Source organism: Haliaeetus leucocephalus, unplaced genomic scaffold (assembly GCF_000737465.1).
Source record: "Haliaeetus leucocephalus isolate CR32 unplaced genomic scaffold, Haliaeetus_leucocephalus-4.0 Scaffold153, whole genome shotgun sequence".
Lineage (NCBI taxonomy): Eukaryota > Metazoa > Chordata > Aves > Accipitriformes > Accipitridae > Haliaeetus > Haliaeetus leucocephalus.
Window position 1 is genome coordinate 572421 of NW_010972589.1, and position 18072 is coordinate 590492.

Consider the following 18072-nt stretch of genomic DNA (forward strand, 5'->3'; position numbering starts at 1 on the left):
TAGATAAGACTCTTTACCATGAAAATAGACCAGCACCTCTCAAATCTCAGTCTTTTACAGAGTAGGGAACAACATTTTGTGCTGGCTCAATTCACGTTAGCGATGGCAAGACAACAGTCCTAGCTTGAAAACAATGGCAAGCAGAGGGAACTGGGCTCTAGCCTAATTGTAACAACTCTGATAAAATCATAAGTTGAGAAGCAATGATCTGCATGCAAGAGGGACCTGACGTGATACCTCAACTAAGCACAACGATAAGTGTCTGGAAAAAGTGCTACCAAAAGTGATGATTCAAAACGATGTTTGGGAGACTGGTTTTCTTCTTCTTGTTGCTTTCTTTCCAAAAAGAGAACAGATTAAGGTGGAGGTAACTTTGATGAAGCCACTGAAGGCTACTATTTAGCTAAAAATTACAGAGAAAATTATATGCATATATATGTATTTTGCTAGCAATCATCACAAGTCTGTTTTTTCATTCTATTTCTAATATATCCCTAATATATGATGTCAGGTACCTAAATTTTTTATCAACTGGGATTACAAAAAGACTGTTAGAAACTGAGGTGGGGGGAGGGACTGTTGTCTAATTATTCATTTTATAATCCCATCTCCTTCTGAAAGCTGCTCAACAAGCTCATCCCACACATTTACAAGACATTTTTACATGTTGCCCTTTCCCAATTGAAATCCATTTGAAAACTGGGTTAATTCTGTCTCATGCACATCTTACATCATTAATGAAATGTCATCCTTTGTGCAGGAATAAGTTGGTGATTTAATTAAACCGGATGATTTCAACACTAAAGAGAAGGGAAAAAGTACCAGAGTGAGGGGGAGAGATGTATTTTTCTTCCTCCCACAATAATTATACAGTGTTTTTTTAGAACAGCGGGTAAGTATAAAATTATATTTCTTTTTAATCACTACAACTATTACTTCAGATTTTACAAGTTCTAAATTTACCAATGGAAAAGATCAAGCCATAGTCTTATTCTTTTGTCCCATTATATTCTTCTTTTAATATAATCACCAGCTTGGGCTGTTGTACTGATGTCACATTACCAGGAAGCTGGGGGCCTGGAAAATAGATTTTGAGCCTACTGAAAGTAGCTTAAAAAAAGGTATTATTTTACGTAAACATAGACAAGTTAGATTGCATAAGAAGCTCTTCGTCAATTAACTACGTACATTATTGATGGAGGAATAAATTGTTCATTTTTCTTTGCTACAAACTCTTCCTTTTTCACTTCACTAGAACCTCATTATTCCTTCAATATCCATGTGGCTTTAATAGTCACTAAGAGCTACATCTGCGAGAGGAAAGTGATAACGTAGATATGAAAGTAAGTGAACTAACTGATAAGTCACATGCTACTGAAGTTTCTGGTTCATTGCTACATACATTCTCTTCCATTTCCTCTGGAAAAAGAGGAAAACAGAGAAGGAAAAGCTCGTGGGTGCAGACAAGGACTGGAAGGGATCACTCACCACTTATGGTCATGGGCAAAAAACAGGCTCAACTTGAGCAAAAAAAAAAACCAAATCAATTTAATTTGTTACCAATCATATCAAAACAAGGATACTGAGAAGTAAAACCAAACCTTAGAACGCCTTCCCCCCACCCCTCCCTCCTTCCCGGCTCAACTCCACTCCCAATTTTCTCCACCTCCTCCCCACCAGCGGCACAGGGGGACGGGGAATGGGGGTTGGGGTCTGCTCATCCCACCTTGTCTCTGCCACTCCTTCCTCCTCCGGGTGAGGAGGACTCCTCACTCTTCCCCTGCTCCGGCGTGGGGTCCTCCACGGGCTGCAGGGGCATCCCCTCCTCTGGCACACCTCCTCCCCTCCTTCTGCACTGACCTCCGTGTCTGCAGAGGGGTTCCTCTCACATTCCAATCCCCTCACTCACTGCAGGTTCCCCTTCTTAAATCTGTTCTCCCAGAGGCGCTACCACCATCGCTGATGGGCTCGGCCTTCGCCAGCGGTGGGTCCGACTTGGAGCCAGGGAAGCTTCTAGCAGCTTCTCACAGGAGCCACCCCTGCAGCCCCTCCCCTGCTACACAAACCCAAAACATCTTCCCACACAAACTTATTAACCAGTACTAGATGGCACAGAATGAGGAAACGAGACCAGGCCTTATGGTTTCACTTCTCCATGGTGAAAGAGCAAGGAAGAAGGCAGTACCAACTGGAAGAAAACTTAAAGTACACTGTGCTGAAATTGAAGCACATACTACATTAACAAAAGAAAAACAAAACAGAAGTTGTGAAAGGCCTTGACAGCACCATGTACCCTATAGGATACAAAATAAAAGTGAGGACCTTGGAAGACAGTTCCGCTCCCTCAAAAATATTCTACATTTTGCATACTTAGAGCTCATTTAGTATGAATTCATGTGCTCTTTTGACATTTTTTAAGAGATTCATGGCTCAGAGGGATCTTACTGATGTATATAAATTCCTGATGGGGAGGCAATAAAGAACATGAAGCCAAATTCTTCTCAGCAGATCCCAGTGACAGGACAAGAGGCAATCAGCACAAACTGAAATACTGAAAATTCTTACTAAAGAAAAGGAAACTTTTCACTATAAGGTTTGAACAGTGGAACAAGCTGCTCGGAGAACTTGTGGAGTCTCCAACCTTGGACATACCCAAAACTTGTCTGGACATGGCCCTGAGCAACCTGCTTTGAGCAGAGGTTTAGAATAGATGATCTGCAGAGGTCCTTTCCAACCTCTGCTTCTCTGTGACTAAGCAGAAGACAATCAAACTATAAACTTTTTAGGGTACAGATTGTCTCTGTGATCTGTTGTTGTTCCTATGCTTAGCACAGGTAGGTACTAATCTATGATTTGGGCCCCTTAGCTCCAAAACCATGCAGAAAATTGAAAGACAGACATGAGCCCAGCATTTCTGGTAACTACAACGGCTCCTATGTGTAGATATTTCATTAAAAGCAACAGCACACAAGTCCAGAAATTTGTGCCTGGCTAGATAACTGGATGACACTGAAAACCAGTATTTCATATTTGCCAGCTACATCTTTCTCTCTCAGAGGGACTGAATGGCTTAAAAATGTGTAGTCATCTAAGTGCTTACAAAAGTAAAGATCTCTGTGATGTGAAATACAAACAGTACATGCCTCTCTCCAAGATCTAAAAGCCTTGAATTCAGCTCACACTCAGATCCACCTTGTTACAAAGTGGTGAGCCACACAGGGCTTTAGAGAACCTCACTGCAAAATTATAACTAGGCTCCTTAGATTCACCATGAAATAAATCTAAGATGTTATCTGAATTCAGATTTCAAGTTTTCTCCTCTGCCCACTGTCATTTTGCTCTCCTACACACACACACAATCTCCAGAAAGCTTTTCTGCAAGTTTTCTGGGTGAAGTACGAAGAGATTGCTTCTCTACAGCACCTGGCGAAGAATCAGGGAAACAGGCACACTCAGCCTCACCTTCAGTTCAGGTAATAAATGAGCAGGGAATGAGAAAGGTGCTGAGATTAAAAGCAGTAACCAGTGTGCTCTGCATTTGGAAACAGAGCTTGTTATTTAGAAACCTGTACTCCAGACCAAAGCACACACAAATGAATTTGGGGGTCATAGGTTTCCTGTCACCATATGTTGAAAGCTGTGTCCAAATCATTTGTTTTACTGGCACCCTGGTCATGAAACAAAAACAAGCAATAGCATTCTGCAAAAGTAAACAGCAAGGCTCTGCTCCTGGAAAGGTAAATGATGTTTACAGTATGTGCATGTGATGGGAAATACTAATGGTAGAGTTATATGAAATAAGAGCTGTGAATAAGTGCCTCCAGAAGACTGCAAGACCTAAAAGCACTGGATGTTGTACCACTAGCTGCTCCCTACTTATTTATACTTATAAATTATATACAGGAGAGACATTTAGCATTCAAAACACAGGAGCAGCTGAACTCTCTAGACAGAAAGCTTTGAACCTACAGTTTCTGGATCTTCCAGGGTTTACAGTCTAATAAAAGTGAAAATGAAAACCAAGTCTACAGTTAGCAGCTTAAAATTCATAAAACTCAGACTACCAGCTTCTACTGGAAAACAGTTAGTGCTCCACAGTTTGAAAGAGAAGGAAAGCCGCTTTCCTACATTATTAAAAAATGCAATCCTTGTAGCACTAGGAAAGTTGTTTCCTCTAGTTCTGGTCTAGATTCTCGATTTACGTTACAACTCTGGCAAAATCAAGATCTAAATAGTCATGTTCACTTTCAGGTGAAATTACTACCTTTAAGTGATAAGCAGAATCTGATTAAATAAAATGCCATTTTGAAAGTATACTAAACTTCTCATAGGGTCTGATCTGAGATCCACAGAAGTCAGTGAGAAAATAACCCACTGATTTCAATAAAGTGGGCAGTTGAGTAATATAGAGCCCCAAGCGATCCTGTCTTCGTCCAGTGTATTTTATCATTTGGCAACACCATAATGAAAAATAATCATCAGGCACAGAGGGTTACAAGTGCTTCAGAACTGCCTCTTGGGGCCTGACCCAAGCATCACTAAACTTATTCAGTGGCTTCAAAATGTGCATTTCTCAGGCCTCAAAGATTTTATGTGCTTCTATCCTATCTCCCATTATGATGTGAGACAAAGGTACACATCATATAGTAAGAGCAGGATTTTTAGAAAAGGATGAAATTATGTTGGGTTTTCAGGTAGAAAAGTTTTGAAAGGTTATTCTGTTTAGTTACCTGTCCAGCTCCCCTTCAGGGAATGATAAGCAATCATTTTTCTTTAAGAAACTTTATGTGATTGGGAATTCCCAGTCTCATTAAATCACTCTATCAGTTGTTGGCGTCAAGGCTTCCTCGGTTGTGAAAAGCAAACCGATTCCTTCTCATTCAGCTGTGTGGTTGGCAAATAAGCTTTGTGCAAATGAGGAAAGATGGGAATTCATCAGGAGGTCCTGATTCAGCAAGTTGATTAAATTAATATTTGTGTGCTTAATCAGGTACTTGCTAAGACACCTGGCTGGCCCAGGACTGAAGACAGAGCCCAGAGTGATGGTAGAGAAAGCAGACCTATTTTTATTACAAATGTATATCAATGATTGGGAACCAGTGATCAGCCACAGAAGCTGATGTTCATTGCCCTCCGTTTCCTCTGTAAAGCAACATTTTTTCACTGCAGCATTTTCATCATAGCATAGGGTTTTCTGTAACCCATTACATTGTTCAACCAACCTCACTATGAACTTTTTCCTTATGTCTAATCCTCATTGCAGCCATGACCACTGCCTCTTGGCCTTTCTCTGTGCATCTTTGGGAACTTACTTCTTGTGAACAATCAGTACAATCTTAAAACGTGGTCATTCAAGTATTTATCTTTGACCACACTTCCAGACTCCTGATTATCAGCCATATCTCTAATCAGTGCACAAGAGTCTCCTCCTATCAGTATTAAAAAAATATTTTGGTCAACATCAACTATGTTATAAATTGCTACAGAAATTTAAATGATCACAGCTCATACAGACAAAATGCCAGCTGTCAAAATGAATTTGAATGTAAATTACTGCATAATGAGAAGCCAATAGGTTAGCTAGATCCATCCACAGGATAGTTTGTGCAATTAAAAATATGATTTTCCTTCCTTCCCTTTGATTCTCCGACTCATACAACAATTAATGAGGATTATTTAAAGTTAAACCTACCAAAGTTTGAAAGAGCCCTTTGCAAAATGAACAATAAACATGGTAAGGAAGGAGGATCTGGAGAATCCACAGCAGTGCTATTGTGAACAATGAGACAGATCTGATAGTGTAAGTAATTTATTTGGACAGAAGGGGAGAAGGTTCAGAACAAAGTGCCAGCAATGTAAATGGAAATACACACACACTGACAGTTCAAAAGGACTCATTACCATAGAACCAGCTGGTTCAATTATAAAGGGAGAAAGTAAAGCCACTAGAAAGAAATTGAGACATCTAACATATGACAGAACACTGTAAAAAAGCACGCTGCACCTATACAAATAGCCCCATTTCAGTTAAGGGGGAGAAAAACCCCAGGATAACTGGAGCACTGGGAGATGCTCAAACATGCCCAATTCCGGATGCTCTGTGTAGTCCCCACTGAAGTCAGACTCACTTGATGCAATGCAAAGCACCTGTAAGAGTCAGCAGCTAAAATACATACATTCTATTACCCTCTACTAGAAGTGCAAATCTAAGATTCTCCCTTCTTCCTTCAGTATGTAGCTATTGCCATCAGTCACCTCTTACTTCACAAAGTTCCCACTGTCTTCCTGCTTACAATGCTATAATATGCAGAAGAGAATTCTAAAAATCATTAATACAAAAGACAGGAGACTGAACAGCTAAGAGATCAAAATAACTTCCCTATGGATAAATGCAGACAAGAGAGTCCTCCGCTACTGGAAAGCAGTACCGATACTTTTTAGTGGACAAGTGGCAGAGATTTTTCACAGAATTAACCAAAGTCTGCTTTATTTACATTCACTGGATTTGTACCAGTCACAAGGAGTCTGCCTCTCTTGCAGCAAGGCTAGCTTACAGGCTTTTATACAGACAGTGTGTATTTTGTACTGTTTATAAAGTGACACCTTGTAAGACAGTGTGATGTCTTAATAGGATAACAGAATATATTTTACTGGGAACAGTGTAGAAGCCAGAAAGAAAACAGACTGATTCATCTATATGCTGACACACTAACAGTGAGCCCCACAGTTGTCCTCTTATCCACAGTCTTGTTTCCTTAAATATGCCTGTCCAAATCCTTCACTTACAACTCAATACTGCCAAGCAAAAACATTAAACAGTCCCAGTGTTCCTCTTCCAAATCATGAAAATGGCATATTTTATCTCAGAAAACATTAAAGAAAGTGGATTCATTCTTAATTTCACTTCCATTTGCAAAGCCATTAGAACTGACGTTCCACAGCCCTTTCTCACAACTATAAAAAAAGTTAAAAAAAATGTATTTAAAAAGCAAAGGAAAGAAATGCCAACAAAGTTCAGCCTGTCCTATAACATGACTCCACAAGCTGAGGATTTATGAGCAGGACTGAATAACATGAAGCCCCAGTAAAATTCAGGCTGCCAAATAAGTAAAAGATATGCCTACTGGTTTGGCTATTGGGTCTGGAAAGTCTGCTGTATTACTGTTGAAATGATACCTGAAGCATAGGTACCTGTAAGCACAGGGACTAGGCACTGATACATGGAAAAGCTCAGGACCATTGAATCCACTTCAAACACCATACTGAGGAGCTTCACACACAAAAAAAACCCTATTATACATAAACCATCTGTGGTTTGTGAATATAAGTGACATGTAAGCGTAGAAAAATCACAAAAATGTAATTGAATATCTCTAATCAATGACTTCAAAGCCACTAGCATGTGATTCTTATTTGCTTATCACTAAAAGCCATTACAATTTTCTTAGCTTTGCTGTTTTAGTTTGCTGCTTGTACTAAGCGATATATCAAATGAAACACAGGGAAAAAAGTGTATTCACTCTGCGGATATGTTTGTTGCTTTTTTAAAAACAGTTCTCCCAACTAGGTATTAGAGGGAAAATAAAACAGCGTTTGTCTTAACAAGAACTCTGAAGCCTTACAATATAGTTAGTTATCCAAGAATCTTAAATAATTCAAGTTTAATTGGTACTCCACTATACTTCAGAGAAAGATAAGCCTGGAATAAAATCAAATAAACCCAGCATTCCAAGGTGTAGCAGTCAATTCTGCCATCAAATAAACCCAGCTGAGAGCCTTCAGAACACATTTGAGCCAAAATAATTGTTGAAATAATTAGCCAATTCTGAACAACAAGAAAGATTAAGAGTCTACTAAGAGTACTAAATTAATCCTTGCATTATTATCTACACATACATAAAATAGACTTGAAATTACAATTACCTACTATCCACCTTGCAAAAGCACACTGGCTACCAGTTACAGGGAAATCATAGAATCATTCAGGTTGGAAAAGACCTTTAAGATCATTGAGTCCAACTGAGCACTGCCAATTCCACCCCTAAACCATGTCCCTAAGTGCCACATCTACATGTCTCCAAATACCCCCAGGGATGGTGACTCAACCCCTTCCCTGGGCAGCCTGTCCCAGGGCTTGACAATCCTTCTGGTGAAGAAATTTTTTCTAATATCCAATCTAAAGCTCCTCTGGTGCAACTTGAGGCTGTTTCCTGTTGTCCTATCACTTGTTACTTGGAAATGTAGCAGCAAGTTGTATTCCTCAGTTATACTCAATTACACCAAAGTATGTATATAAACACATGTAATGCTTGGAAGAGTTTATCCATTTACAGATGTAACATATTGCAAACTGCTCACTTTCCTCAACAGATGGCCATAACGGCTTTTCCTGCAGCATAAAAATGATCGTACAAGAGAAGCTCCTTTCTTCTGCTAATCCAAAGATAGGCACATCAAGAACAACAGTGAGGAAGAACTTCCCATTCACCATTTAGTTCCTCAATTTGCAATGCAACCAGAAGGTATTCTTACTACAAGTCGGCTCGGGACTTCTTAGCAGTGTGAGAAAAACTGAATTTATCTACTACACAGGAGTGTTCTTGGGGCCACGCTAAGCCCAAAACTAGAGCAGAGCTTTAAAGTCAAGTTGCTCTGTCAGGTAGGACAGGAGCAGAAGAGAGGAAGCAACTGATGCTGCCGCAGGCAGTTGCTCTCTCACTTCATAGTTGCTCCCCCCCCCAAGTTTGCTCCCTTTCTCAGCAACAGCCAGAACTCCTACGGCCTCCCACAACTCTGGCATACCAGAACCAGCCTGCCCGTTCTCAGGGGACTGCTGGGCAATGGCTGGCTTTGCCTGCTGACTAGAGCCAGTCCCAAGTTCACTTCCTTTGCAACAGGGGTTCAATGACAACAGATTGGGCGTGTAGCACTATTTTAAGTTAGAACACGAGCCTTTCTGGCCTTCTTGTCATTTACTTACTTTCCATTTTCTTTTCAAGATCCTTGATCAAATGTTTGAAGAATCACCCATGTGACTTAGGCCAAGCACACATTGCCAATCCTAAAAGAGAAGCAGCTCTGCCAGCCAAATTATATTGGAAATGTTCATTTCTTTCCCAGATTCATTTCTACTAGCTTAGTCTGACTTTACTCTATGGAGCTATATCCTACTCCCTATTGGGAGTGCTTCACAATCACAGTCCCCCCATACCATAATAGACTTGGTCTCTGAAGAAGCTGGTGGCTATTTTTGGTATCAAATTGATTCATAAAAGAATTGCAGCACACTGTCAGCAACATACTGCTGGTGCCAGTGCCTCGCCATTCCTCTGCTGGCATGTCCATGCTCCACCAGAACAGTGCTCTACTGAGGTATCAAAGCTGGGTCCTAATGTGTCAAGACACAGCACAGCCTCACACAAACCCTAACCTGGGCCCTGGAAGCAACTGAGCTTTGTCAGCGACATTATAGTGGAGCTACTTCCTCCTGACACAGTGCCAAAGCTTTGGCTTACCATTACTTTCGAAAACAAGCTCTAGGAATCCAAGCTACCGAGAGTTTTCAAATGTTTCTCTCCCTCAGGAATTCTTGGGACATTAGAAACATCTTTGTTGTCAACTACTAATACAGATGAGAAGTAAGATACTTGGAACATCTTTTAGAAAACTTGCTCTGACACAAGATTTTCTCTTAAGCTCTTCTAAAAGGAACCTATGCACATACACAGGAGTTACGTCTTCCTTGTGAAATCTGCAGCTTGCCATCAGCCTTTGTTAGCATATACTGAAAACAAAAGGGTAAAACAGTTCAGCTGTGCTAGTTATTACAGAGTTTGGAGGTTGAGGGAAGGGGTTCTCAGTTCCTAAATAATGCACACACACAAAAAAAAAGGACTTGTATTGTCAGTATTGATGGAAATCCTACTGCCAACCACCACACGCAAAGAACAGTGTAACAACTGCTGATCTTGACATCACTGCCTGGTAGGAGAGCATTTCATGAAGTTCACATTAGGCATGCAATACCCCTAAGATCTGGGCACATATTGCTCAGGGCTTCACCTATGTTCATCTGTCTTTAAAGCAATAAAGTAGATGAACCACCCACTGCAGTTGCTAGTTAAAATGACACACGGAAAACAACGCCAATAAGCCAGCAGTGATGGCACTCAATGGAGAAGTGACACAGGAGGCCGGTATGAAATCCTCGCCAGATGTTTCCACTTAACAATTGCAATAGCTCTGGTCAGATTATCTAAGGCATAGTGCTGTATGAGAGTTTAAAGGCATCCCTGGGCTTTCTCTCCAAGCCTGTGAAACTCATAATTCCCTCCCCTACCTGCCCTCTGCTGAATATGATTGCTCTCCAAACAGAAATTTATCAACTCTCTTACACTGTTTATTAAGAGACAACTGCAAAGCTTCAGGGAGATTACATAGATAAGGAATAGCAAAGCAGGGTCACCATGATGTAATTGTCCATTTTCCATGGTGATTGAAGACCTCACAAGATGACAATCTTCACCCTAGGGATAAATTGCAGCAGCATAAGCAAAGCACAGAGGAAAGAAAACAAGCATTTCACTTGAGCATAGCTTAGGTAGATGTCCAAGTTGCTGGTTCGTTTGAAATATCAACATAGTTGAAAGCTTTATAAGCCCACATAAAAGAGCTGACAGCACTTCGCTCAGAAGTGATGCTTAAGAGTGTTGGTAAAAATAAAGGTGTGAAGCCAAGCTGCAACATCTGGCTGTGCCTGTCATTCCCTCCACACTAGCTGCACACCCTGCATTTGACTGACAGGAACTTGTACTGTCATGTTCTTGGCCTCACCACCAAGAGACAAACAGCAAAACAAGCCCAGTCAAACTCCTTATGTTCATGGAGAGATTAATATTTCCTAAGAGCATAGAAGAGTAGAAGCCCACAGAGAAGCCCCAGTAGATATCCCATGATGCCAAAAAGGAGTGGTGATAACTAAACTGCGTTCTGAGTATCCATGAGAGCTGCCAAGAACTAAAGAAAGCACAAAATTTGAGAACACACTACAACCTGACCATTGCTCAGAGCACAAAGCAATGTCTTCCCTGTTCAAGTATTTATATCTGGATTTTAACTTTAAAAGGATAGTCATCAGGCTCTATACCGACATATTTTTAGAATTAGGAATATGCATGTTGACAGTAACCAAAATGCAGCTATACCAACAGACGATACTCAAATTGGTCTTATATTCCAACTATACAAGGCATTTAACGTGTACTCTGTGTTTATCTGTGTCTTATCCCTGATCTGCATTGATCCAGTGCAAATAGGTCCAACAGTTTTTCATCACTTTTTAAAAATGATGTTGTCATAATTTCATATAACTACTTGTGTAATGCATGAACATGCTTTAGTCTATGCAAGTGTAAGGGAACTCCAGACAGAAGAGATTTGAAAGGCTTTTATGAGTATGGAACCCAAGATCTTATTTTTTGTTCCTCTTAACTAGCAGAAGACTTGTTTTTTATTTTTCTTCTCTAGTGCCAGCAGTCCCCATAGGTAAAGGTGCTTGGAGAAGAAACGAGAAAAAAAAACCACACAAATGAACATTAGAGAACATGGCTTATAGTAAATGCATGTCCTTACAATATCAAAGTCTCAGTGACAGATCTTTAAATGCTTCTTCATATAGATCTGTGGTATCAAATCCAGCCCTGGATACCTATAGAAAAGATGTACTAAGAAGCTCTAAAACATTCTGAAAAGATATGTATGCCGTTTTAAAAGCATCTTGCTGTTTCACTCATAAGCACTGTCTGCCAATTACAAACAATATAGCAATTCAGATCTGACCCAGTGAATGATGTATGACATTCTTTATGCTCTGGAGCTAAAATGCAAATTTTACCTATAATTTCTGCCCTCTACAAAAATTGGGTTATACAATAACCAGGTGCTTGACTGCTGTTGCACTAAGTCTTGTAATGAGATGGAATACACAGTCATACCATTTAGTGTTCTAAATTGCTTCAACTTTGGAGTAAATACATCAACGAAGACTGAGTTGGGATATTAAATTAGAGTAATACATCAAAGAAAGATGTTAATTTGCTGATGTTACATGAAAATTATTTCTATATTTCACTGAAGAATTCTTCAAATGATCCACTTGTGTAATATGTTATTAAATGAAGCACATAAAAAGAGATATCTTAAACATTAACTTAATTGAAGGTAGAAATAGCATGGACAAATATTTAATACTTACTGGAGGAAAATTCCAATTCTTTGCATGAGATTTTTACCACAAGCTAGAAAGCCAGGTATGAAAGTACATTTCCTGCCTTAATTGCCCTCTGTGCTGGCTCTTAATTTTCCCCTTTTCAGGAACATGGGCATTTTGCAACATGTTAAGAAAACCGTTTCTGTCAAGTGATTACTGCAGCATTTCTTATTTAGCTGCTAATTCAGATATGAAGTTTCAGCTTGCTTTTTCCGTTCCTCCTCTTTTTCAGCCTCTGAGCAGCTATGTTCTTTCCATCTATGGTAAATAATCTACAACTGTCTTTTCCACTTTAGGCTTCTGCCACGATTATGCTTCCAAGTGAGATAGGTTGCCTAAGAAAAATCTCAGAGCAGTTTGAATACATGATGTTAGACAATGATACTGCAAAGAAGCTCTTTAATTCTCAGTCACTGACACTTCGACATCTGACAAGATACTGTATTGCTAAAATCAAATTGCACTAGGTCTTCAATACAGTTAATACAGGCAAATTGTCTGGTAAGAGTAATTTAGGTTGAAAGGGACCTGTGGGGTCTCTGTTCCAATGCCCAGCTCAAAGCAGGTCCAGTCCAGGTGAGTTCTGACTATCTCTGGGGATGGAGGATCCCATAGCCTCTCTGGGCCTCTATTCCAGTGTTTGACCACCATCTCTGTGAACAATTTATTCTAAGTTTCCTTGTTGCAACTTGTGCCTGTTGCCACTCATCCTACTACTATCCCTCCACGAAGAACCTGGCTCCATCTTCTCTGATAACAGCAGCACTGAGACCACATCCCCTTAGCCTTCTCCTCCCAACACTGAACAAAGCTTGTCCTCAGATCCTTCCCAGATTCCCTGCGACTTCACTGACTTAACCAGACCTTCTGATACACACCAGCTGGGTAACTCAGTTAAAGCAATTTAGGACAAAGAAGGAAAAAGATCACTACCATCTCCTGCATGTTATGAGCAGAAGACAGGCTTGGAAGACCATAGTTACATTAACAAACAGCATATACCAACCAGGTGCTGCATCCATAAATGACTTTACAGGAAGCCATTTGCAATGCATGACAACTTTGGCTGGTCCATCCCTATGAACAAAACTGCAAGCTCTGGAACATCTCATTAACACATTGCCTACAGAGTAACTATTAATACAGAGCCAAACATCTTTTATGGGGGTGTAGTACTTCCCATGCATTGATTTAATGGACATTCAAGAAAGGTAAAACAAATTAATGCAAGTTTAGTCTGGTTGTTATAATGATGTTTCTGAGTAGAAATGTGGCTTAGTAGAATACAGTAATAAATAGGGAAGACTATTTAAAACCTTATCTTTCACTCCTTGGTATTTCTGAATTCCTGAATAACTCCTTTCAGTCAGTGAACACATTTGAACTCAGACATATGGTATCTGGAGATTTTTCTTCCCCTCAGAATTTTGTTCAATCAAAGATTGCAATGAGAAAATTAAATATTTAAAGTTGCTTTACGTTCCAATTGTTCAAAATGGGTTATAATTTCTCTCTGCAGTATTTTAAAATTAAAACTTTAATTAAAATTGCCATGCAAATTTAAGGGTATTAATCTTTCTTCTTTCCTCAGCTTATCTACTGCCCTTTACAATTAGTATTTTTTATTGCATGAAACTTAGCAGTTTGCTAGAATAATTACTGCCTTAGCTTCAACCTGATGTCCAAAATGAAAACAATTCAACTCTGCCCATTATATAAAATTGTCTAGGAAAGCCAAAAGAAGTGTGGAAACAAACTTACCCATACAGACTCTAATAAAGGCTCTTAGTTTGTCAACAACATTATGGTTTTCTTATTTGCCACACAGGTTGTAATTTTTAACTTTGCTGGAACCTGTGTGTCTGATAGATGCTGGCCTTGCCTTTTCTTAGTAGTTAAAGCAATAAACAAAAAGTCAGCTTAGAGCAGAAACTGTATTTTCTATAGCCTTATCTCCACTGTTCTCATCTTCAATTTCTCCTCTGTTTTGTATTCTTTTCAAAACAATAGCCTCAAACTCCCCTAACAGCAAGATAAAAGCTCCAAGACATCAAAACTTAATTTTGTTCTCCCCATCTACAGAGAAGTAATACTATCCTTAGAACTAGAAAGAAGGTGACACACAAGTTTCCTGCAAAAAAAAAGTGGAAAATGCTTTCTCAAAAACAGCTTTAAATTAAAAAAAAAAATTGTATTTCTGATTACATTTAGTCTAACAAAGGTTAAAAGGCCACAAAATCATCTTTTTAATCTCACTGCAAAAAAACAAAAAATATTTTGCCCAAGTATCACTCCATTTCTCACCCACTACCCAGGCATTTCAATTTTTGCCATGAAAAAATAATTTTATTTAAGCCATGCCATTTGCAGTGGTATAATTCAGGAAATGCTAATCCTTAATTTATAATGACCTAAAGGCAGGGAACCTTTGATACTGCCCCTCAAGCACCCACAGCCTGAAAACTCCTAAACTGACACACCAGAGACCCCAAGCAGGAGGAATTCAGCCCTATTCTGTTATTCCAAGATCTTTTTCATTTGCAGTACAAAACCACAATAGTGCATCCAAATATCAATTTGTAAAACTGCATTACTTAACTAACAACCAGCAGTCAGTTAGCTTACATGAGAACAAACCCAAGTGTTTACAGGAAAGGAGAAAACATTTCAATCTAGCCTGCCTTAGCCAGTTGTCTGACCTTATCCTACCTGGTACTGAACTGGCAAGTACTTAACCACTGCACCAGCAAAATCAGGAACAGCCATCCAGGGAAACTGAGCACTTCTTTGTATTTAAATAGAACAATCTTTTTTTTTTTTTTTTTTTTTTTTTGAGGCTGAAAGAGACTACCCAAGGCGTAAGCTGATTTAAAATGCCAAACTGCACCTCAGATTCTCAACCACACATCTCTGCATGTCCAAGAACATGACATCCCCAAACAGCAAGCAACACAGTGACCATGCTGTTCCTCACCTTCCCCATCTGTTAATGAGGATGGAGTGGTCCTGCTTCTGTCCTCATCTGGTGCTGTTGGAACAGTAGGCTGGGGAAACCATTTGTGTATATTCTTCACTGTTACACTGGTTTTCATCATTCTAGTCTCTGCCCACATTACACTTTCTGCTTTATTTTCCTTTACCACTCACCCCTGTAAGAATATCCCATCATACACAGCTGCTATTCAAGGTCAAACCACACAGAGACAGGTTAATCCCTTAGATAATTAAGTTTGGCTTGATAGAGCACTACGACTATCAGAACTCAAACCTTTGGGTAATGCAAGATTCATGGTGGAAAGGGTGTGGAAAATAGGAGCTACATATTAGCTGGTAGCTTGTTGCCCTTTAAAACTACTAGCACTTACTTGTGCCTGTCCAGTTCATTCCTACCACCACTCAAATAGGCAAATCACGAATGCTTATACACCCCCGCCTGCTTAGAAGCGGACCATAAATACACCTGTGAGTATGGGGTTTACCAGTGACCAAGAGGGAGAAAGCAGCACCTCTGGCTAGCTGTCTCCCTCCTGATCTTGGGGAGTCAAGACAGACATCTGTTCTACAAACTACATTTTAAAATAGGGGAAAATACCTTCAGTTGGAGGACAAATTCCACAGGGCACTTCCTTCTGCTGTAGCACGTTGCCCTTCACACAGTTGGTGCTTACCCAGACAACAACCTTTAGGATTTCCTATACTCATCCACCTTAAATCAACAAATTCTTAGGCACAAATTACTGCACTGTCTCCTACTTCACTAATTCCAAGTCAAAACACAATCCCCACACTGAGCAATGAAGCTCATTTATCAGCCTGTTGCCTGGAGGTCTCAAAGATGACCTCTAAGTAATCACTAAGACAGCCAATGACCCTGCCTATTCAAAAAAGAGTGACAGTTTTTCCAAACCACAGAAGGTAAGACTAAAGCCCTTCTTCCCTTTTTGCCTCAAAAAAAAGCCCAAACCAAAACCACACACAACTCATGTCTTCAGAGCAGATATTATGGGGCCCAAATGCACAGTTTTTGTGACTGAGCAGAGCTCCTGTGAAATTGGGGACGGGCTACTCTTCTTCCAATAGCCAATGTTCTGTCCCAAGGATAAGATTTTGGATACTCATTTTGTCCTCTACTGTGAATACCGTAGCTGTACCCCCAAGCTCTTTGGTCAGAAAAGAGGTGTATGGCACTACCTACAGCTCATCTTGCCAATAATCAAAACAGACCAACTGCTTCCTTTTTGGAGTAACAGTGAGGTTTGCAGTGAGGTTTGAGTGGTTGGGAGTTCCACACCCAGCCCACAGCCAGACTGACCACAATTAAAATCCTATCACCTCCAGAGCCAGAAGCTTAGATCTGATATAGGCAGTGTTTTGCCAAAGGTATTTTGTGCAAGAAAAGCACAAAATCCCCAACACACACCTTTTAATGCCCTTAGCTCAATTATTCTATAGTGTTTAGTGGGACAACTATCGTCACTGTGGCAACAGCACAGTCAAGGAGGACCACAAAAGCCATGAGAGAGGAAAGAAAAGGACATAGACCATTAGAGATTGGTTATGAACATAGCAAGGTGTTCCTGCCCCTGAACATCCCCTTTGTAGGACTTCAGACACCTAAAATGCTGCAGGATTGAGACTTTTGAGAAGACAGTAGCCAGCAGCCAGCATTCCCCCTCAAAAAACCACAGTAAGCAGCAGTTCTCATGAAACCCTTTTCAAAACTGTTTACCTCCGACTCTCCCTTTGTATTATTTTTCTTTGCCAAACTTATCACGGCCCTTCTGTCCCATCTCCACCTTGGCCAGCTTCCCAACCTTTTTTGGCAGCACTGCAATGTCACTCCTATTGCCAGCTACAGACAGCTGAGTCTGCTGCTTTAGAATGAGATTTAATGGATGAGAGGTGGAATGCAGAGGATGCACACAGTGTGGCACTAACGTTCTCCATCTCCAACACGAACAGATGCTTTTTCAGTTGGGATAGGATTCATTCAGCTGGCAAGAGAAAGAAGAAAGTAGATCTGGACTGCTGAGTCAAATGTATCCAGTAAACTTCCCTGCACAAAGTCTGCAGCTGCTCCAAAAAGGTTGATGAGTACTACAGATGATCATAATTATATCAGGCCCACCTATCTTCACTCAAAAAAGGGAAGAAATCTCTCTGCATTTCCCCTTCACAGCAACAAAGGACAAAACTTTAATAAAGGAGACATTTTCTATGCCACTCAAAGAGAAAATCCTCTTTCCATGAGATTTGGTCACATAAGGTCAAATCAGAAAGAAGAAATATCACCCACTGGCCAGTCACAAGTATGCAATAAAAATGGAAATCACTATGTATTGAAGAATGTTGTTTGCTACTTAAGTTTTATTGAACAGCAAATACACTGAGCACATTACCACCTTCTTCATGGACATTCTGCAAACACAGGGAGAGACACAAATATTCATTACATAAAGTATCCGTTCAGAAGTATTTGCTCAGTTAAAATAATTTTATGGCTACTGAGTGGCATTTCCCCAGTGTTTCTGCAGGATTCCAGCGGCTCTCCAAACTGGAGCCTTCTCTCATTTACCAAGGCGTTCCAGTGACTTATGTGAGAGTATTATCCCTAGCAGAGCTGCTGCACATTGAGAAAGCAGATCAGACCCTTAAGGTAAATTTGCAACATACATATGGAAGTAGTAACCACATGTCAGAGGAAAGACTTGCTTTTAGTAACTGTTTTTCAACCAGATGAAAATAACTTTATGCCTTTTTTATATTAATATTCTTTAATTAAAAAGCAATACAGCTACGCATAT